Source organism: Harmonia axyridis, chromosome 6, assembly GCF_914767665.1.
Source record: "Harmonia axyridis chromosome 6, icHarAxyr1.1, whole genome shotgun sequence".
NCBI lineage: Eukaryota > Metazoa > Arthropoda > Insecta > Coleoptera > Coccinellidae > Harmonia > Harmonia axyridis.
The window spans coordinates 30,683,478-30,707,336 of record NC_059506.1 but is presented as its reverse complement, the minus strand read 5'-3'; the positions used below and the strand labels follow the sequence as shown (position 1 = coordinate 30,707,336).

The following is a 23,859-nucleotide window of genomic DNA, read 5'->3' as shown; positions in this document are numbered from 1 at the left end:
ATCAATGCATACTAAGATTGGTTGTTTTCATTTCAGTAACTTAATTAATGTATTCTCGAATTATTCAATTCATTTCTGATAGAGTTGTCACTTATCTAAATGTTGATATCTTCTATCGATATTTTTGGAAAATGTAATAAATATTACGAATAATAAGGGGATAGTCCCCATTTGAAGAAAAAAAGTGCTGTTTTATCAAGACAATGCGCCGTGTCTCAAATCAATGAAACCAATGGAAAAATTGCATGAATTGGGCTTCGAATTGCTTCTGCATCCACCGTATTCGCCAGATCTGGCCCCGAGCTACTTTTTCCTGTTCTTAGACCTCAAAAGAATGAATTTAGCGCCAATGAAGAAGTAATCGCCGAAACTGAGTCCTATTTTGAATCGAAAGACAAATCGTACTACAAAAATGGTATCGAAAAGTTGTAAGATCGCTATAATCTCTCTCGAAAGCAACTATGTTGAATAATAAAATCGAATTTTGCCAAAAAAATGTGTTTTACTATGGTAGACTGGGGACTTTTCAATTGGCCTGTTACCATTTCAACTATTTCCAAATTATTCATGTAAAAAGGATATTTTCAATTACCTAAAAAGGACCATCGACCAAAGAATATAAAAAGAAGAGAACAGATTCCATATAATATTTTCTGCATTGAATTGGTTGTACAAGCGGTCCTACTAAACGCTGTTGCCACTTTGTGCAAACGTAACGAAGTGATTAAACCTTAGTTGAAAACTGAATAATTTGTGCAGCTAATTTCGAAAAAATCATGAATGGAATCCATAAGAATTAATTTCAAATGTGCATTTGCAGTAATAACCCAAATTGAGGAGAATTCCTTATTATCTACTCAACCCTTTCTCTCCCATCCAGTTACAAATTCTTAGGATTTAAATCACCGAAGCAAATTGGGGTAGAAATTCTGCAAATATGAATATTCATAATCAATTCTGACTTAAATCACCTGCTGGTATGCAATCTAAAAGTGTCACATGAACAACTTCCGGAAGTGATCACCTAAATGGAGAGATATCGAGTGCGTTTGAAATAGAAACCTCATTTATGTGTAAAATAGGTGTTACTTACAAGTTCTTGGAGATGTAATGACTGTCTCATCGTGAAACGATGATGGTTGATACCATCAACACTGAAAATTTTACTACAAACCTGTTTCGAAAAAATGTTATTGCCACGATAAAATCTTTTCTGTGTCGAATTCTATATGATTTTGAATCAACCATAGAATTAGAACTTTAAAACACGAGTTCATTGTTGGAATAAAGTTTTGTGAAACTCGTTTTTAAGTAGTGTATCTTCTGGCTTATTAAAATCTTGATGTGATGCACTCCTTAAAATTCCATGAGTGAAATCTTATTAATGAGGAATGTCGGTGATTTTTTAGTGAAGATCATTTTATTTCAATTTCAATATGATTGAATTGAAGTGCAGTTCTATTTTGAAAAAGTTTGCTGACATCTGAGCAGATCATATGAGCGATCAATATTGATGAGACATCTTCAGCTGAAAATATGCAGTCATTTCGAACTCTTCGAGAAGATTAAGACTATGTTCCTGTTTTTTTTACGTTGCCTTCATTTCATTTAATAAAAATGAATGTTTCCAAATATTTTGATGATTTCTTTGATTTGGCTTATCTCTAATTGATATTATAAGTAGGTATTAAGTAGAGTTGGGTAATCTTGTCCCTTTGAAATTTAATGCGTGAAAAGTATACTGCCAGTCCCAATATAGAACATGAAAATTCTTTCTAAGCACAACATGATACAAAAAATGAGCACCACTCACTAGGCTAACCAAACAAACAAAAATTCAGGGCATGCCATTTGAAAAAATGGACATTTTTCAAAGGTCATGTTGTTGAGTGGTCCAATGAACTTCTCAGGGATTCAATAAAAAATAAATCGTACAGTTATTTCGAACGGTTTTCAAGATATGATATTCAGTTTATAGCATTACATATAACCATGTAATTTTTCGAAAAAAGTGGCCTACGTCAAAAAGTGCCACAGATGACAAGTGGGGTATTTCAAAATCAGAATTTCATGGAAATTGTGAGTATGATATGAAAATTGGACATTGCCATTTGAAAAAGCAGAGTGGTAACGTGTTTCACCACTTTCGGACCAGCCTATAAAGTCAAAAATAATTCAAGCTGAGTGCTGTCGATTCCGTCAAAATTTGAACCATTCTCCTAGCCCAAAATTTCCGAGAGATATCGCCCGATCGAACACTATTGACTCACCCTGTATATCTAAAACGTGATCAAATTTTACAGTCGTGACGGATTATTTTAACGTTAATAGTTTTACAACCACAATTTGAATGAGATATCGTGTTTCAGTTCATAAACACCTATTGTCAGTACTGGGTAAAAATTTCACACCCAAATTGAAATTTACGCACCTACCTAGATATCTTTAGGTAAGTTTCATGTTTCAATACTTTCTAAGTAATTTAGTTAAGCTGGTAAACATCATTTTCATCTGAAATGACACCTATGAATTGATAAGATCCCAGAAGCTTCATTGAAACTGAGTTTCTATAAGTATAGATAATGTTGCAATTGTAAATAATGCAGTCAATAAATTTATGCAATTAGCATTCATATTGATACGAGTATTCAAAAGTTTCACATGGTCAATATCCGTTAGCAATGAAACTGAGAGATATCAACGTTTGATTACGATAGAAATCTGAATTGAATGTAGGTAAAATGTATGTTGCGAATATTTCTAGTTTCAATGACAATAGTAGAATTCTCTTCACTGAAAGAGAGAATTACAAGTTTAATAAATTCTGCCAAGAACATTTTGAAAGCCATTTTATTCTTCTCAAAGTCGTTACAACTCCGCGTTAGTATCAATAATAATAATTTTATGATTTTCCACATGATTTTCCTGAAATGAGAGATTCTAGGGATATTTTTAACGAGAAAGTCTTATAAACAAGAACTGATATAAAGAGAAATAGGGATTAAGTATCTATTAGTTATTATGAATTTTCTTTATTATATTTACTTTTAATTTATTTAAGGATCGATATTTTCAATTCCGGCAATTGTTGAATTATCCAGATTATTTAGTTACTACTCAAATTGTTTTGGAGACAAGAACACAAAAATCTAATATTCCAATAATGAGTTATATATTCCATGTGCTGGTTTTAAACCTAGATCCACCCCTTCAGGGCCTTATACACAAGTTCACATATTTAGATCTGCAGAATGCTAGCAGCAAATTTAATACTGGTGGAAATTTAATACAAAGAAAATAGTACATAGATGGCATTTGATAGAATCCAAAATAGGTGAAATCTGAACGATATAAAAATAGAAGAAATTCTAATAAAATCCGCGAATTCGCAACACTGCATCCTATATATTTTTTCGCAACGTTTGCCTCGTGGATATGTGGTAAAGCTCACCTCCAGCTGTTGTATTGTGGATATTTCGTAAAACTTATTTACCTGCTGTAGCAGCTCTTCAACATTGTTGTTCCGTCATGGATATCGTCAACGGTTACTCACCTACCTGTAACACCAGAAATTTATCAATCTGACATAAGCAGATTCTGACCTGTTCTATTTCTTGAGTACGTGAATGACTCAAACCGCACCTCGAAGAGGCAGGTATAAGCAATAAAATTGCACTTTTTAAGTCATGAAATATTTTTGGCTATTGTTGAATCTTTTATAAGGAGATAATATGACAATTATTCTATACAGGGTGATTCATATGGCCTATTAGACGCTTATAGAAAACTTATCATAATTTACTGATTACTTATCATAATTTGTGCTGAAAATTTGCATGTTGGGGTTTGAGACAATGATCTCTACAACTTCCGGTTATACCAGAAACACAACTACTTAATTATTTCAAATGGCACACCCAGTATATTATTACATCATAAGATAGCTTTTTTATGTCAATTTCAGCAATATGCCATACATTGGGTGAAAACTCAACGGTTCATGAGTTAATGGGATTCTTATGAAAAAAATTATGGCGAGGAGGACTCACAATTTGCTGAATATTTCTACAGAAAAAGTTTTTTTCGAAAACATCTTTTTAATTTTCGATTCTGCCAATACGTAGTATTATAAGACTCTTTGTGGTTTGGATTAAAAATGTACAGGATGTTTATGAGAAGATCATGAACTTGACAATTCAAATTCATCAAAACTGAAGATTTTCAAATTAAAAGCTCAATCTTTAATTCTTTCAGTCAATTCTACAGATAATGTGAATGTACAACATTCAGACCCATCCTGCATATGTCTGACACAAAGTCAAATTATTCAGGTGCATTTATAACTAAAAACTTCTGGATTTTTATGATTATGATTTAATGGATTTCCCTCCTCCCAAAAATGGTAGAATGAATTACAAAACAGCGAAATAGTTATTTATAATACAAGTGCAGAAGGCATTGATATTCTTCCACGAGTTCAAAATTCAAAAACGAGCCACGAAGTGGCGAGTTTTGGAATGAACGAGTGGTAGAATGAGCCTTCTGTGCGAGTATTATACATTATTTTCTCTAATTCATTGCATTTTCGTTGAAATTAATGAAATATTTCCATAAATATAATTTAGTGATTTTTGCATTGAAAAATGTTGGTTGGCAGAACTAATTTCTTTAAGGCAAATTGATGAATTGACAGATAAAGCCGTGGCGGAAAGTTCGGAGTACCAACATAGAATAATAAAATATAACCATGAAAACTGTGCGTTTCTGATATATTCTCGCATGATTTTGTTCTACAAGATGTGGAAGAATGAACGGAATAACCACAGAATTAGAGAAAAAGATTTTATAAGTTCTGACAATTCTAGAAACCAGAGAATTTATCAACAAGGTGGTCGATCCTAGTCCAATTATTTGATAGTCAACGTCGGCATATGTAGTTTTTAATTTAATATGGTTCTTGAGAATTGATGTCAATTGCAGTATTAAGGATGACGTCAGTTTGATAGTCATCATGATGGTGGTAGATCATAAAACGGAGTGGATTTGCAATGTCCATTGGAATTTCTGATGAATTAGAGTCAATTTGGTTGAAACAAAAAAAACATAAAAATAAATAGCCTCATTATATTAATCTCTAGCAAATCGTTTGTATTCCCTTTCAAATACTAACGAAAATTGCTCTCAAACTTTCGGTATTTAAAAAAATCTTGTAATGAAAGCTTACCTACAAATCATAAAATCTCCATGTCCATTCTTTTCTCCTCTGGTGTGAAATTATTACTAATTACGAATAATAGTCCATAAGAAATAGAGATCGCATAAATAGATTCTTCGTATGTACCAGCTTTTCAATTAAATTTCCACTTACTTTTAACATATTGACAGTATTACGTGATTAGAGGAGTGGCTGAATGTAGGTATTCAATGAATTAATGTAGATAGGAACTACGTACAAAGTAATGTCAGATGTTCTTATTGATTATTAGCATGACATTGGAATTAGAAATAAACGAGTCGAAGAATATGATCGAAGCCAGGCATTGATGAATTTTAATGGAATATCACCCATTAGATAGAGAAACTTCATGATTTAAAAAAAAACATTGATATGAATATAAAGAGAAATTTAATGACAAATAGAAAATAGGTAGTAGTGGAAAAACTTCCAAAGCGACCAAAATCTCAAACATCAGATGGCAAGGCTATGACACCAGTATTTTGGGACTATCTTAACCAAGGTGGAACTATCAACATTGAACATTATACCTACATATAACGTTATTGGATCGATTGAGAGCAGAAATTAAAAAAAAAATCTTTTTCACCAAAGCAATGCTCCTGTTCACATATCGATGAAAAACCAAGATCAGATTGAACGAATTGTGCTTCCAACTGCTTGACCACCCAGCTCATTCTCCAGATTTGATCCCCAGTGATTACTGTCTTTTTGCAGACCTCCAAATAATACTCCAGGTAAAAAAATTTGGCTTAATGAAGAAGTGATTGCCGAGGTTGAAAGCAAAGTATCGGGTGTTTTTTTTCGAGGTATATAACTTCAAGTTGGTATTACTGTCCGAGATGGCGACCAATTTAACAGCTGTCAAATGATTTATTCTCAGTTTGGTTTGGCAATTCATCATGTATAGACTCACGACTGAACAACGCTTGCAAATAGTGCAATTTTATTTCGAAAATAATGGTTCTGTGCGGAATACGTATCGCGCACTGCGTCCATTTTATCGTCGACAAAATCGTCCATCACAGCAGTTAATTCGATTAACCATGGAACGTTTTCGCACCACGTTTACTCTTATTGATAACTCGCATCCCAAGAGACGTTACATCCAGAAAAACTGACTGTTTGGTGCGCTTTATGGGCTGGTGGAATCATTGGTCCGTACTTCTTCAAAAACTATGATGGCCAGAACGTTACAGTCAATGGAGATCGGTATAGAGCCATGATTACTAACTTTTTAATTCCTGAATTGAACAACCATGCTGTCCAGGAGCTGTGGTTCCAACAACACGGCGCAACATGTCATACAGCTCGTGCCACAATCGATTTATTGAGAGACACGTTTGGTGACCGCCTAATTTCCCGTTTTGGACCTGTGAATTGGCCTCCAAGATCTTGTGATTTAACACCGCTAGACTAATTTCTGTGGGGCTATGTAAAGTCATTGGTCTATGCGGATAAGCCACAAACCCTTGACCTTTTGGAAGACAACATTCGCCGTGTTATTGCCGATATACGGCCACAAATGTTGGAAAAAGTCATCGAAAATTGGACATCCAGATTGGACTACATCCGAGCCAGCCATGGCGGTCATATGCCAGAAATCATATTTAGAATTTAATGCCACAAGATTATCTTGTGGATAAATAAAATTCAAGTCAATCGAATGATCCATAGTTGTTTTATTGCAATTTAAAGTTCTATAGCTCTAAAAAAACACCCTTTATAACCTTTCTAAAGATAAGGTATTGAAACGGTAGAAGAGAGTTGGAATGCATATATCTTTTTTGAAGGTGACTATGTCGACAAATGAAGTCGAATTCTTGAGAGAAAATGTGTTTTTACTTATGTAGTTAAGTGTTGAAGCAAAAAAGTTTGAAAGCGTTCAGGAAATTATCTAACACCCTGAATTGTTTACAGGTTTTGGAATGTGTGGAATCCTGAAATCAAATGAAAAATACGCCTATCTGCCATCCAGAGCTTTTTTCTGCAATCATAAGAGCTATTTGTATGAACTTTAGTACAAAAACACTGCAATTTTACACAGTAATTTATCAATTTCTGAAAGAATATCTCAAATAATAAAAAAATGGTTATAAAATAAAAATAATGAGGAAACCACTGGACTTCTTCTAGTGCTAGACACTGAGCAATGAAAAAGTCATTTTTCCAAAGATTTATGATATTATATTAGATTGAATTTCGCAGATTTTGAAATTGGTTTTTTTAATTGATATGTATCGTGCAATTTTTCGTATGAGTTGAGAAGTGATGAAGAAATGATAAACCATAAAAAACAAATTCGCAATACGACTTACGAGTCACAATATTCTATGAAAACAGATAATAAGCAAACCATAGAGTGCAGACTGCAGAGTTCTTCTTTTTCCTTCCCAAATTCCAGTCAAAACTTGACCCAAAGAAGACTGCCAGATTTGACCTTCAAGGTCCGAACTGTACATCGAATTATTTCATCCTTATTATTAAGTGGACCAGACGAAACAAGTACCGGGCAATCAAGCTAGTCGATAACGGTTCAGAACTGCCCCACGTGGAATCATAATTATTATCAAGAGTGTTCGGCTGAGACCTTTGCGTCATTAAAAGAAGCCTATCCGGAAGCGTTCACTTCCACTTCTTTCGCTGAACTTTCTTTTCGCTCGCACCTGTTACAGGTTCTTGGAATTTGCGGAAGGGTCTGGCTTCATCAAACGCCGGGGTTGCCGGATCGATTAATTTCCCTAAATTAAGGAATTATTTTATACGACTTTAACGATATTTCTGTGTTGAAATGTACTTTGGATTCTTCAGGTTTTATTACTGTGTTAGTATTTTCCATTTAAATTTTATTTTATATTTTATTACCTTTCTTTGTTGTGGTTTTTTCTCCTAGTTTATATAGTACAGGGTTTTCCAATACGCTCTATTAGTGATGACGTCACACACCGCCATTTTAGTTCTCTTGTCAGTATTCGGAATCCAAACAAACAAATTGTCATTCAAATTAGTACGTTGTCGTTGAAGAAATTGGCTTATTTTGATAAATAAGATTATTTAAGGAACGATTTTACTATTAATTAATAATAATAATAATAATAATAATAAGATTTATTTCCCAGAAATTAATACATATACAATCAGTTATGAAAAATCATATTTGTAGGTAATTCACAAAAAAAATGCAAGAAGAAAAAAAAACAATAAGCAATCCAAACCGGGATCGTATGAAATAGTGAAAATTAAAAACAAATCGCTCTCAATGTTCTAAGAGTGCCATTAACCAGAATTCACGGTAATCCTGTCAATCTCATCCGCGGACATACCTCTCAACCAGATCTTCAACCACTTTTTATATAATATTGGACTATTCACATTTCTGATATGAAGCGGAACCAGCGAGAAGACTCTTGGAGCCATATAATAAAATGATCTCTGACCTACTGCTTTTGTTGCTCTTTCAGTGACATATTCCGATCTTTTTTTGTGCCTAGTGTCGTGAGTATGGCTTATAGACGGCAATTCCGTTTTCCTTTTGTACTGCTGGCAAAGAACTCTAAAATAATAAAGTTTTTCCAATTCTAACATAGTTACTTCCTCGAAGAGTTTTTGGGTGGGATAAGTCCGTTCCTTGTTATATATAATCTTGAGGAAGGTTTTTTGTAAAACTTTGAGTTGTGTTTTGTGACATTTGTACGCTCCACCCCAGGATGATATTCCATATTGTAAGTGCGACTCAACCAGTGCATGATACAAAATTTTGAGAATACCATCGTCCATGATTCTTTTCAGGCATCTGAATGTAAATAATAGGGATCTAAGTTTCTTCGTCACCCTGGCGATGTGAAGGTCCCATCTAAGGTGTTCGTCGAATTCCACTCCAAGATAAGTTTTCGATTTTATGCACTCAATTACACTGCCATTCCTCAATACCAAATTCTGAATCCTGGGTAAGCCAGATACTCTGTTAGAGAATACCATGCACTTGGTCTTTTCCATATTCAGCATCAAGTCCATTTCACTTAACCAATTTCTCATCTCTTCCATTCCATTCTCGGCCTTATCCACAACTTCCTCCCAGGTAGAGCCAGTAAACAGGATCACAGTGTCATCTGCGAAGGACGATATCTCTGCATCCACCTCAAGAGACAGGAATCCATTTATATAGATGAGAAATAGTACAGGTCCTAGGACCGTCCCCTGGGGCACACCGGTCAAAACCTCCTGCCCCTCACTCACGACTCCATTAACCTCCACGCATTGTTTTCTATCCTCAAGATACGACCGGAACAAATCACCCGCTACTCCTCTTATACCAAGGTCCTCCATGACGTCCAATAGTTTGCGGTGGTTGACAGTGTCAAAGGCCCTGGCCAAGTCCAAGAAGAGTCCCATCGTACATTTTCCCCCATCGAGTGCTCGATAGATACCATTCGTCAAACAAACAATAGCATCATCCGTTGATCTCTCCGGTCTGAAACCAAATTGTTTTTTGGAAAGCAAATTGTTTCTCTCCAGAAACTCGACCAGTCGTACCCTGATCACCTTTTCTATAACTTTTGCAATGGTACTAATCAGTGAGATTGGCCTATAGTTGGAGAGACTTTCTCGATCACCTTTCTTGAACAGAGGTTTTATCATAGCCGTCTTGAGGTTGTCTGGAAACTTTCCTCTTTCAAAAATAACATTCACCAGGCACGCTAGAGGTTCCTTTATGTGTTCACCAATAATTTTCAGATGTTCTCCAGTTATTTCATCGAAGCCAGGGCATTTATGATTTTTTAATCCATTTATTATTTCAAGCACTTCTCTTCCATCTGTCGGCCTCAAGAACATTGTTTTGCTCTTTCTGTCTCTCCTCACAATACGGGTCACTGGTCTCCTGATCTGATTAACCATCTCTCCACCCAAATTCACAAAGTATGAATTGAACATCCGAGAAATTTCATCTGTATCTGTGATGCTGGTACCTTCTTTATTGATCTTATATATTCCAGGTTGGGTCTTCTCATTTCCCGTCAGATCTCTGATATTGGACCAAAGAGCTCTTGAATTATCCTTATTTTTTCCTATCTGTTCTGAGTAGTAGTCTTTCTTCGCTGTTCTAATCAGATTGGTGAGTTTATTCTTATATGTTTTGTATTTGTGTAGTAATTGAGCATCGTTCGGGTTACTAAGTACCAACCTATAAATCCTTTGTTTTTCATCAACAGACTTTACCAAACCCTTCGTTATCCATGGTTTTCTCTTCACTTTTCGGCTTTTAATATGTCGTCTGGAAGATGATTCCACCGCACTTCTTATATTGTTGAGCAAACATTCAGACATCCGGTTCACATCATCCAAACAGAAATAGTCACTCCAGTCTTCCACCTCCATGGTCTCAAAAAGTTTTTTCCGATCTAATACAACTCGTTTTTTTGATGGAGGTTGTTCTCTAATGGTTGACATTGGACATATTCCAAGTATAGGGAAGTGATCTGTGACATTGCAGTGGAGGACATATGACTTGCATCCTGAAGGGTTCACCGGATTCTTGACAAAGATATGGTCCAACAAAGTTTGGGACTCACCCTGTACTCTCGTATATTTATCAATCATTGAATTGAAGCCAAATTCTCCTAGTATATTCAGATATTCATTACAAAAATCAGTATCTGATTTAATATCTATATTAACATCACCGACAAAAAAATACGTATATTTGTTGTCCAGGCAGTAGTTCTTCATGTAATTATAGAGATGTTCATTGAATTCGTACGGACTGGATGAGGGAGAACGATAGAGGGCATCAACTGTAATATCTCTGTCTACGCCTTTGATGGTGAGGCGAACTGTCCTTATAATACCAAGATCGAGAAAAAAACACTGAAACACCAGGTTCTTTTTTATATACACGACAACTCCGTCGTTCTGATTATAATCTCCTGAGTTATAAATTATTTCGTATTCTGGCATTTTGAAAAGGTTGATATCCGGAACACACCATGTTTCCGTGAAGACTATAACATCAAAAAGGTAATCGAACTTTTTCAGTAAAATTGACATTTCATCGAAGTTTTTATTGATGCTTCTAATGTTCGCATGAAAAACAGCAAATCCCGCCCTCTTGGCTACCCCATCAATGATCCTAAAGCCCTGGTCGTCGTCCACTTCAGTCGATTCGTACTGCAGATGTTCGAAATCCCTTATATATTGATCCATCCCAAAACTCTTGTAGACCTAACAGAAAAAAACGAGCACAAAATGAAAACAATTCAAGTAATGTGAAAATAAATCAGGATAATCCCACGAAGAATTCTTGTAGTAGGAGTTACTAATCTACATCAACAAAATGTTGCACACATAACAAGCACACAAATAATACAGAAACTAATCTCTGAGACTCGCTTTAGCCGAGTTTTTTCTTGTATTTGGTCGATCTCTTGCCAAAGCCCTTAAAGAATTTTGTACAGTACCTGGTTTAGGCGTAATGGAAGACCCTCTTTCAGAAACGCTGTTGGTTGTTGTCAGTTTCACTGGTTGGGTTGGCGGGGGCAGTTTCACCGTAGATTCACCTGGCTTTGCGTGTCCTATTTCTTCCTTTGTAGACTTGGTTTGGTGGATTGGTGTACCTGGATCACTATGCGGTCTACTGGGAAAACACTCAAAACCTTCTTCCTCTAGACATTCAAGATCGGCTGGAGTGAAGACACGATCGTCCATATGAAATCTTCCTTTCCTAATGTAGCAATTGGTCACCCCTCTTTGTTTGGCAGAGTAAAGATGTTTCCTCAAAATTTTATTCTCAGATCTCTGCTGTTCAGTGAGATCCTGCGTGATCCTTATTGAGGAACCCTTTAGGTTCTTAGTATTCTTGAGCACTGTGAGTTTTTTCAAATAGGATGTAAATTCAACCTTTATAGGACTATTTTTATTCCTCCCTAGTGTAAACAAACTGTTGATGTCACCTTCCACCAGTTTAACTTTTAGACTATTTCCAATAAACTCTACAATATCCTGAACTCCAACTATCGCAGTGTGTCTCTCCAAGCCAAAAATTATAATTCCGTTCCTTCTTCGTTCTCTTTCCAAGTATTCAACTCTCCTCTTCAGTTCATCATTTTCTTTTTCCGCTTTGTTGAGACGGTGACTAATCTCCTCGATTTTCAATGAAAGTTTCACCTCTAATGCTCGTAGAAAAGATTTTACATCTTCATTTCCCTTTACAATCTCATCTCGAAGTTGTATGTTTGTCAACTCAACTCCTGTCATTTCTCGAAATGAAATTTCACAAATTCCACTCGATGCGGTCCTGTTTGAAAATTTCTTATCAATCGTCGCCGTATGGAGAGACTGAAGATAAGCGATTAATCTCCCGATCAATCGAGTCGATTAACTTCAAAATATTAATATATTACTAATTAATAATATATATATCATTCACCAAATGTGGCCAAAACAAATGTACTTCCTCTAAAACAGTTCACGAAAATTAATTCGGCAAAATTCAACACAAAATATCAGATCTACTCAGAGCGCTACTTCAACGTATGATTGATAGATAGAAGGCACGAGATTAATGCCAGTAAGTTCGAACTTGAAGTTCAACTAATAAAAACGGCTTTTTACAAAATCTGGGGAATGATACAGGATTCAAACTTACTGGTATTAACCTTGTTCCTTCTGTCTATTAATTAATACTGAAATCGTTCCTCAAATACTCTTATTTATGAAAATAATTCAATTCCTTCAACAACACCGTATTAATTTGAATGACAATTTATTTGTTTGGATTCCGAATACTGACAGTGTGACGTCACACTAATAGAGCGTATAAGAGGTTTTATTTTGAATAGCCCGCCATCTGGGCAGCTGTCTCATTTGAAGCTGTCAACTTTTGACATTTGACAAGTAAAAGCTACGTCATTACTACAAATGGATGCGATACACGATTGAAATTGTTAAAATTCACTACAAAATGGTCAACACTGTTCTCAAAACTAAAGCAATTTTGATTAGTCGTGAAGTACTTTCTCGGCCGGCAAACTAGTGGAAAAATTTGAGTTGTTGGGACAAGTTTGGGAGTAAGGTTATGATTAATGATTTTTTACAACGTTTATAAGACGGCGCTATGTGCCACACAAGTAAAATAACAAAACAATTGTAATTCTGCAAGAAAAATTCTCTGACTGTGTGTTTAAAAATTTTCAGCTTTTCTCTTTTGGGCCACGTGATACAGATAGGTCTATGCCAATGCTCCACAATTGATTCAATTTGGAATTCAAGTGGAAGATATATAGGGCTTATCGTAAAATTTGAAATCAATGTCAATTACACGCAATATTGCAAAATTATACAAAACCTCAATTAAAAACTAACCATGCTTTCATGAATGATTGTGTTTACGATTCACTAAAGTGGCATATTCAGTAGGAGGTCTGAACAGGTCCAGAGTGAAGTTGATCGAGATAGCAGACATTGTGAATATATCATCTGAACTTGTACATCATATCATTCAGGAATATTTGTACATGAGATCAAAAGCAACAACCTGTTAATGATTGTGAGCAGTGTTTGAAGCTGTTTAAGTGCAATAAACCTAATTTTTTGAGTCGATATGTGACAATGGATGAAATATGGTTCCCTAATTCCACTCCAATCGACAAACAGCTGAGTGGACTGCACACGATTCACCGAATCTAAAGCGAGGAAAAACACAACAGTCAGCTGGTAAGGTTATGGCATTAGTATTCTGGTACGCGCAAGGTGAAATATTCATTGATAACCTCCAAAAGGACCAGACCATCAACAGTGATTATTATATAGCGTTATTAGATCGTTTAAAGGATGAAATCGTTAATAAACGGCCCCATTTGAAGAAAAATCAGGTGCTGTTTCATTAAGACAATCCGCCGTGTCAAAAATCAATTGAAACAAATGCAAAATTGCATGAATTGGGCTTCGAATTACTTCTGCATCTACCGTATTCGCCAGATCTGGCCCCCAGCGACTTTTTCCTGTTTTCAGTCCTCAAAAGAATGCTCGCAGGAAAGAAATTTAGTGCCGATAAGAAGTAATCGCCGAAACTGAGGCCTATTTTAAAGCGAAAGACAAATCGTACTACAAAAATGGTATCGAAAAGTTGGAAGATCGCTATAATTGCTGTATCGCCCTCGAAGGCAACTATAGTGAATAATAAAATCGAATTCTGACAAAAAAAATGTGTTTTACTATGATAGACCGGTGACTTTTCAATTGGCCTGTTAGATATATCTAGGTGCATAATATACAGTTGCAGCTATTGAATGAACTCCAAAATCACCAAATTTGACATCTCTCGATTTTTTTTTTGTGTAGTATTCAATTTAAAGCAGAACCTTCTCTTCCAGAAGATCTCCACCAATGAAAAGTGTTAGCACGTAATGAAATATTATCTGAAATGTCATAGAATGTAAGAGTAAAGGAGAAAGGAAGCAATTATTGAGTTTTATCGGAATTATATTCAATGATTTGTCGAATGTGAAGTGACCTATGTAAATTTCTGTCATAATCTTCTGTATTGACAACTATAAATTAGACCTCAGAGTTATTTTCTTCGTTTATGTTTCTCATCTTCTGAAATGGGTCATTTCAAAGTCATTTGCATTCAAAGTCATCGAGTTTGTGATTCGATTCGTTTGCTCTTCATTGCAGCAAACTGTTAATTCTTCGACTTCGAAACCTCGATAAAATATGGACAATTGAGGCCTGCCATATTGGAAATGGAACATATTTCTAATGAACGCTTAACGGTTTCAATTTGCTCCGTATTAATAATAAGTAATTATTTGTTCGTTCTTTCTTGTGTTTATTGGAATGTAACTACATAAGTACTAGGAAAATACCAACCGGATCATTCTTTCATAACTATCGAAGAATTATTTAATCGTTGAATGCCTTTTTCTGATGCAAGAGCCAGTATTGATGTGAATAATTCTAGTTTTTGCAGTAGTGATGTCATATGTGAACAATTATTTTATAAAATTACTGGTTATTATGAAATTTAAGGTGAAGATTCTTTCCTATTTGCTGATCAATACTTATCCTGACAATGTATTTGATATTTAAGACAAAATCATCATCATTATGATGTCCTACAACTGAGTGTAATGTTGGACATTATTATCGATATTCTGCATGAATTTTATATGGTTCTAGATCTAGTGACGCTATCCACATGAAATTTTGCATCATGACGCCATATTTTAGTCCTCAGTTATAAAGGTTCAATTACCATAGTTGAATGATCCGTTTTGTTCGATGACTTGTTGCCATTTCGAAGGTAATACGTCTCTCATAGAAGCCTCATTCCTATTGGCAAAAATTTGAGACAGTCGATTTTCAGAAGCCTCTGTAAAAGCGAATTTTCCACCAGTAAAATTGTTCGCCTTGGACAGGAGCAGATGGTAGTCACTTGGTGCCAAGTCTGGACTATGAAGTGGATGCATAAGAACCTTCCAACCAAGCTCCCGGAGCTTCTGGCGAATCACTCTATCGATGTGTGTGGCCTGACTTTGTCCTGATGGAACATAATTCCTCTCCTTTTGGCCAAAGCTGGCCGCTTCTATGCGATTGCTTCCTTCAGACGGTCGAATTCTTGACAGTAAAGTTTCGAGTTAACATTTTTGCCGTAGGGAAGCAGCTCATAGTAAATAATTCCACAACAAAACCTACCTGGTCGCCAATCCTAGCTTGGCCACCGTTTTTGCCAGCTCAGCGCGTTTTGATCACGACCGTTTTCGCTTGACGTTGTCGTAAGCGATCCACTTTTCATCACCAGTCAGCAACCGCTTCAAAAATGGATCGATTTTGTTGCGATTCAGCAGCGATTCACACATGAAAATTCTGCCCTTGAGGTTTTTAGCATCAATTCGTGTAGTACCCATACATCGAGCTTCTTCTTAAGACCAGCCTTATGTAAATGGTTCCTTACGGTTTTTTTGTGCAATCTTAAGTTCTTGGGCAATCGAAACAGTGCTTACTTGACGGTCGGACTCGACAATATCCATGATTTTATCGACATTTTTAACAATGGCCTCCTAGTGCGTGGTGCATCTTTGACATAGAAATTACCGGAAATGAATCGACGAAACCAAAATTGCGCGTGATTGGCTATTACAGTATCTGGACCATAAACATTATTTACATTTTCAGCCGTCTTTATCGAAAAAAACTGGAAATTATAGTGTATTTTTGCTTTGCTAGTGTCCATCTTTGACGCACGATCAAACTAAACTGAATCATCTAATCACATAACTGTCAGAAAAGTTTTTGTAGTACGAAATATCATCTTTCTAAAGCCATTTAGCGGAACCCTATCGGACTTACACAACGCGAGATACAGATAACTAAATCCATCTATTGCAAAATAATGGATTTCTTTTACTACACCTAATATTATCTACCTTCTGTATCTTCGATTGATACCAAAAAAGAACCAGACAATTGTGTTGCAAGAACAAAGGATAGATTGGTTCCCATAGAGATATTTTGACGAATATAGTCATGAAGACAGAACACAGCTGGAATGTGGAGATATAAACACAGTTTCCGAAAAACTCACACGAAGATAGCTGCGTAAGTATGCCACACAGTAAAAGTGAAGCCAGCTCGTAAAAACTTTTCTCACACTTGATTGTTAACAGGTTTTAATTCTTTCTCGCATTTTATAATAGTACAAATCGATGTTGGAAAGCTGAGTTATTGTTAGAGGAGTATAATATTGCACTCTCTCTTCCAAAATGAGAACTGAGGCTATGTAGCTGCTCTGTACATTTAACATCGTCGTAGAAGTGCAATATATGAAAATTTTATTGAAGATGAGGAATATTTTCTGTCTTCAGGTTTGCCACTCTCCTTAGTTCCAATTAACACTTAAAAGGTATTGAAAGGAATATTGAGAAGTATAAATTTTTAATAACAAATTTACCGCAAAACTCATCGACTATTACGAAATGCAACCAACTTGTTTTATAATAAGCTTGGATCATCTGGATAATATTGACACCTCAGGCGTCGACTTGGTCAGTTGTTTGAAACAAATCTGAATTGATTTTCGGTTGAATTGATACTCAGTCACCTGCTAACTTGAAACTATCTCTATCCACGTTGTTCCATCTGAATTAAACTTTATATATAATCTGTATCCCATTTGATACCTTTCGGTGTATGGGTTTCATTATCTACATTTTCCAACTTAACAATAACTTAAGAATAATTCTAATTTGATTCAATGAATTTCTTCCATTCTGTCCTATTTGATGTCATCATCTCAGCTTCCCTGACGCTTTTCCCTCTTTTCTTTATTTCCTCCTCTACCATATCCTCCCATGTTTGTTGCGGTCTCCCCCTTTTTGCCTTTTTCTCGACTTTTGCCTCCCATATTTGTTTGATTGGTCTCTCCTCCTCCATACGATGTAAGTGTCCCCACCATCCCAACTGCCTCTCACCCACAAACCTTTCCAATGATTTTATCCCCAATTCACCTCTTATGTCGTCATTTCTCCTTCTGTCCATCCTTGTAACCCCCTTCACTCCTCTCAAAAATTTCATTTCTACTGCCTGTAGTTTACTCCTCATTCTCCTTGTTGTGTTCCAAGTTTCACATCCATACGACAGAACAGGTCTGAATATCGACTTAAACACGGTCATTTTAGTTTTCTCTTCGACTTCAGTTCTTCTTAGGAATTTCCTATTAATTGTGTGGTATAATCTGCCGGCTTTTTCAATTCTCTCGTTAATCTCCCTTTCTTGGCTTCCCGTATTTTCTATGTTCACTCCTAAATATCTGAAACATTTCACCTTTTCAACTTCCTCTCCCTCAATTTCCAATCTCCAATCATCCTCCCGTTCATCGTTCACTTCCATCACTTTTGTCTTTCTTCTATTTATTTCCATCCCATATTTTCTCAGTATTCCATTCCATATATCCAAATTTCCCTGTATACTCCTCCTTGTTCCCGCCATCAATACGATGTCATCCGCAAAGGCACATTCTGATATTACAACTCTTCTTAAGTTCTTAAAACCAATTGTAAGCTTCTCTGTTCTCTCCTTTGCTTCTCTGATTATCTCATCCAAAAACAGTATAAACAATGTCGGACTCAGCACTCCACCCTGCCTCAGTCCCTCCTTTGTCTCAAATAACTCCGACTTCATATTTCTGACAATAACATAGTTCAAGCTTTCACAATAAACACTTTTAATAGACTCCACCAAATTTCTGTTTATCCCTCTTGTTTTCAATATATCCCACATTTTCGATCTACTAACCCTGTCAAAAGCTTTCACCAGATCTATAAATACAAAATAAGCCTTTCTTCCACTTCTTTTCATCTTATGAATGGTTTGTTTCAGAGTGAAAATGTGGTCTTGTACACTTCTCCCTCTCATAAACCCACTCTGAGCTTTATCTAGTGTGTCCTCTGTGCTTATTTTTAGTCTACTCTCCAATATCGCTTCGTATACTTTGAGAGCTGTACATAGCAAGTTTATACCTCTATAATTATCACATTTCTTTCTGTCCCCATTCTTGTAAGCTGGTACTATCATCGCCATTTTCCAATCTTGTGGTATTTCTTTCGAATTCCATGCTTTCTGACATATTTCCCTGAATACATTTATACCTTTTTCTCCCATGTTCTTCATCATTTCCGGTGTAATTCTATCGTATCCTGCAGCTTTTCCATTCTTGACTCTTCTGAGAGCTACCTTAACCTCTTCAATGCTTATCAAGTCTTCCCCTTCGTCCTCCCATCGCTTATCTTTTTTTTGTGTATCTACTTTTTTGACTTCATTTCCCTTCAGTAATTCAATGAAGTGTTCCTTCCATCTTTCCATTATTTCCTTCTCTCCCACAAGCAATCTGTTTCTTTTACACTTGATCGATGTATTGTCAACCTTCTCCCCCTTCCTCATATTTTTCATGACTCTGTAAAAAAGCTTTCTATTTTCCGTGTAATTTTTCTCCATTCTCTCTCCAAAATCTCTCCATGTTTTCTCCTTTTCTTCCAATGTTACTTGCTTAACTCTCTTCCTTTGTTCTTTATATTTCCGATAATTACATGCATTTCTATTCTTTAGATATTCCTTCCACAATATTTTCTTCATTTTAATTTGTCTCTTCAAGTTGTCACTCCACCAGGCTGTGCCCCTTCTGTTTCTCCCAATTTTAACACTACCACACACTCTTTTTGCTGATTCCATTAGTATATTCTTGAACCTTCCCCATACTTCCTCCACTCCCTCCTCAACTCCTATTTCCACCCTAGTCATATTCTCTTCTACATCTTTCCTATATTCTTCTGCTACACTCATTTCTCTCAGTTTATAGCTTTTTATATTTTCATATCCTTCATTAAGTTGCCTATGTTCGACCTTCTCTTTTCCTTCACTCATTATCTTTGCTACAAGCATATAATGGTCACTTCCTATTTCCGCTCCCCTGTGCACTCTTACATCTGCGATGTCCCTTCTATTATCTCTTTCTACTAAGAAGTAATCTATTATTGATCTATCGTCAACGTTATGTCCATGCCTTGTGTACCTATGTACATCTTTATGCTCAAAGAATGTATTCGAAACTATCATATTATTCATCCTGCAGTACTCAATAAGTCTTTCTCCGTTGTTCGTTTTCTTTGTTTCTCCATATTTACCGACGATCCCATCTCTTCCTCCTCCTATTCCAACCCTGCTATTAAAATCTCCACACACCACGATTTTTCCCCTGCATTCCTCTGTTACCATGTTCAATTCTTCCCAAAATTTGTTCTTATCCTCCACCTTTGCGTCTTCATTTGGTCCATATGCTACTATTATGTTCCACAACTCGGATTTTTCTCTCCTCAGACGTACCTTCAATAGTCTCTCCGAACATACCTGCCAGTGTTCCACATATTTTCTCCAATTCTTGTCAATTATGCATCCCACGCCTGCTTGAAAACTTTAAATAATGATACAAGACAGAAATATTGTTGTAAAGAATTTTTCATTATTATAAGCTGGTTGATTTTTTCATAGCACTTGTTTTTATATATGATTTTCGGCATTATCAGCAGCTGCTCGTTATATAGTCCATTCGATCAGTGCAATTTTCACTACTTTTTCCAATAATGGTGGCTTGAATATTGGCTTCCAATGCTTCAAGAGTTGCTAGTTTGTCGGGATAAACCAATGATGGCTTGATAAAGACCCATAATAAATAATCGAGTGGTGTTAAGTCGCACGAACGAGAAGGCCAGTTAACAAACAAGACAAATTGATGGTTAAGCGCGCTGTATAGCACTTCACCAACAGATTTTTTTTTATTTCTCTAATTTGAAAGAGTTTTTCTGGCGTTATATGATTCATGATGAATTGCCAAACCTTACTGAACAGATATGTCGACACAGTTTGACATTCTCAACTATCAAACCATAGACAACAACCATGGAAATCTCTCATGCAGCTAAAAAAAAACATCCTATATAATAACACATCTAAGTATACTACTCTGCAAGTTTTTTCTTCAAGTTTTCCTCTATATTCATCAAGTTTCAGTTTTATTGGTACCACGAATCAGTCTTAACAAACGTTTGTTACTTTCTTGGCAATTTTAATTACTATGCAATCAAGGCATCTGTAGTAACACCTTAGATACCATCATTCGAAGTTTTTATTCATTGCAGGCACTCAAAAATCTCGAGGATGTTGCAAAACGATTCGCAGTCATTGGTATTCTGTTCCAATTGAATCGAATACTAATTATATGCTAGCGTTGAACACCGTAAAAATAGCTGTATTTATGATTTCTTCGATTTCCTGGTGCGTCAATACTGAAATTTTATTCTTTGCTAAGCGGGTGAAACATCTTCAATTGCAGGTTAGCTGACTATGCATATTGTGGAAAAATTTAGATTAGGTACAATGACACTAATCTAGTACGATCACTGTTTTCCGTTTTGTTAGTTCATCTCAAGTATGCCTTAAGACGTTTATAATTATTTATAAGAATTCTGACGTGGAATTTCATATTGAATATAATACAGGTACCGAATATTCATGGAAAAAATTGAGATTTTTCACCTGAAACGAATTTTGAATTTTCTTGTATAATTTTTATCGATACTAGTATAAGACTATTCGAAAAGAACGTTGGGCATAAGCTGTCCATTTTGTTCAATGTTCAGCCAATGCTGAAAGGTTCTGATATTTAAGAATCAAATCAATTTTATCAATCAAAATATTCACAACTATACACACAACAAATCTAGTCCCTGTAGAGAGTAGATAAAACGGGTAAGAAAATGAAAACAATCTGGACTAGGGATTCACGGCTTGGCTTGATTTTCAAGCTACTTGGCTCCAGCTTGACTTGATTTCAAGTCAAGTAGTAGTTTTTCAATCTCAAGTCGAGTCAAGTATTTATTTATCAAGTACTTGAATCATATCAAGCTACTGGATTTATAACAGTTTTATTGTGTAGTGTCACATCAATAAAAAATGATGAAATGAGAAGGAACCTTGCAAAAAACTCTTTTATTTATTAAACGTATTGTATAACAGAACCGAATATATAAAATTTTTTGAAATAGGAATATAAATTAAATCGCTATATAAATCATAACAAAATAAAAAATAATAAGAAAATAAAGTTTCTTAATATTGAGAAACCTCCAGGCTTTGTTTGATTTCATAATTTTCCATTCAGGATCTAAGACACATGAGGCATCCTATAGATTTGTCGCCTAACCTATTGCGGGTTTTTGTAACTGTAAGAGCAGCTCTGGAAAATGTTGTTTCAACAGGAGCTGAAGATGATGGCGTTGATAAAAATCCTCGGCCATTTCGTCCAAGTTTGGAAAGATATTTCTGAAACTACCAAAATATACCAATAAATTTCATAGAAATGAGAGAAAACTATTAATAAAGTCACACTGGCGAATATATCAGTCTCTCGGCGCGGGGAATACCCTCATTCAGTCTATGCGCGCACAAGATTGCTGGAATATATGCCGTGCGACGCGTGCATATCAAGCTTAAGTAATATTAAGTAGCTTGACATCAAGTTAAGCAATAAATATCTAAAATCAAGCCAAGCCAAGCTCAAGTATGTAATTTTTCTCGACCTTGATTTTCAAGTCAAGTAGTTGGTTAAAATGTCAAGCTACTTGGCTTGATGAACCCAGGACTTCTGCGTCAAACTAACTGTGCTTTAACCACTGTGCAATTAAAAAGCCACTCTTCCTAAGATTAATGATATTGTATTGGATTGAAAGAAATAATAAAACATAGTGAAAATTGTATAAATTTTGAATTGAAATTTCGAAAACAAAGACGAATCTTTCTACAAAAAAGATATGGCAAAGTTTAAGGACCGTTGGAGTAGGTATTATTCTTCAACGTTACTATGTTGACGAGTAAAATGAAATTTTCAAGACAAAGAAGTGTTTTACTGGTTTAAACCCTTGAATAATTGAGTGAAGTGTTATTCAAATAATGAGGCAGTTTACTTCCTGGGTATGGTCAGTTTGTAGAACCTGAATAGTTATCCTGAAAACCTCAGTGTTGCATGTTCTGGCTCATCTTTGCGGTATTTTCCTCATAACCACTAGAAAACAGAATCGCCAATTATACTGCCAACAAATTTCAATATCAGCTCTGTCGAATGAGAATGAGGCATGGAAGCCGCCGAGAAATGAAGCGTGAACATCGTATTAATTATATTAGAAATATTTCTTTCTCCGCTGCACGGTTGATCGAGCATAGCTTGACTCTTTGCCGGAGAAATTTCATTGCCTGCGGCTTACCGACAATTCCAAATTAGCTGAACTTTCTTCCTTAACGTACACTCAGATTGTAGCATGAACGTCGAATGCTTCATTTGAGGACGTAAGTGTGGGAATTGTCTGCGAAAATTATCGAAAAAAAATCTAGGAAATCACTTACTTGGTGGCAGGAGCTTTTGGGCGCTCGTTCATTTATACGCCTATTGTAGATCACAGATTTTTTGTTATATAGACTGTTTCCGTAAAGTATGGAACAAATTCATTTTTAGCTAAACAGACCATTTTAAGAAATAATCCTGAAACACGTCGATTTTTGATTTTAATTTACCGTATTTTAAAATAATAATCTGATACACAGGGTGAATAACTTTCGAGTAATGACGTCACCGTCATTTTTTTTAAATGGAACACCCTCATTTTGTCTCAATAATCCGATTACTCTAGCTGAGCTGATTCCAAAAATGTATCACATGTTGATTCCAATTGGTACAGGGTAGACAAAAATACAATAGTTTTGTGTGTGCTCATAAAGTAACGCGTAACATTTTTAATTAGTTAAATTAACAATATTATCGAAAATACTTATTGTCTAGCGGCAATTGGTTTGAATGTAAGAGCCTGTAGTTTGTTACATTTTTAGATTAATAAAGACTATGTTTTTTTTTGTAATGATAAGAAATAATTTCTATCATATTCTGTCTGCTTGACCACAAGTAGGTACCAAACATGTTTGGTAACAGCTCATTTTTATTAATCTAAAAATGTAACAAACTACAGGCTCTCACATTCAAACCAATTGCTGCAAGACGAAATGGGGGTGTTCCATTGAAAAAAAAG

The 23,859-nt window shown here is 35.5% G+C and overlaps 1 protein-coding gene across 2 annotated transcripts in view; it reads left to right on the top strand.

The window, feature by feature from the left end:
- LOC123681730 overlaps positions 1-23,859 on the top strand; it is a 35,364-nt gene that overhangs the window by 1,940 nt on the left and 9,565 nt on the right. The window lies entirely within an intron of this gene.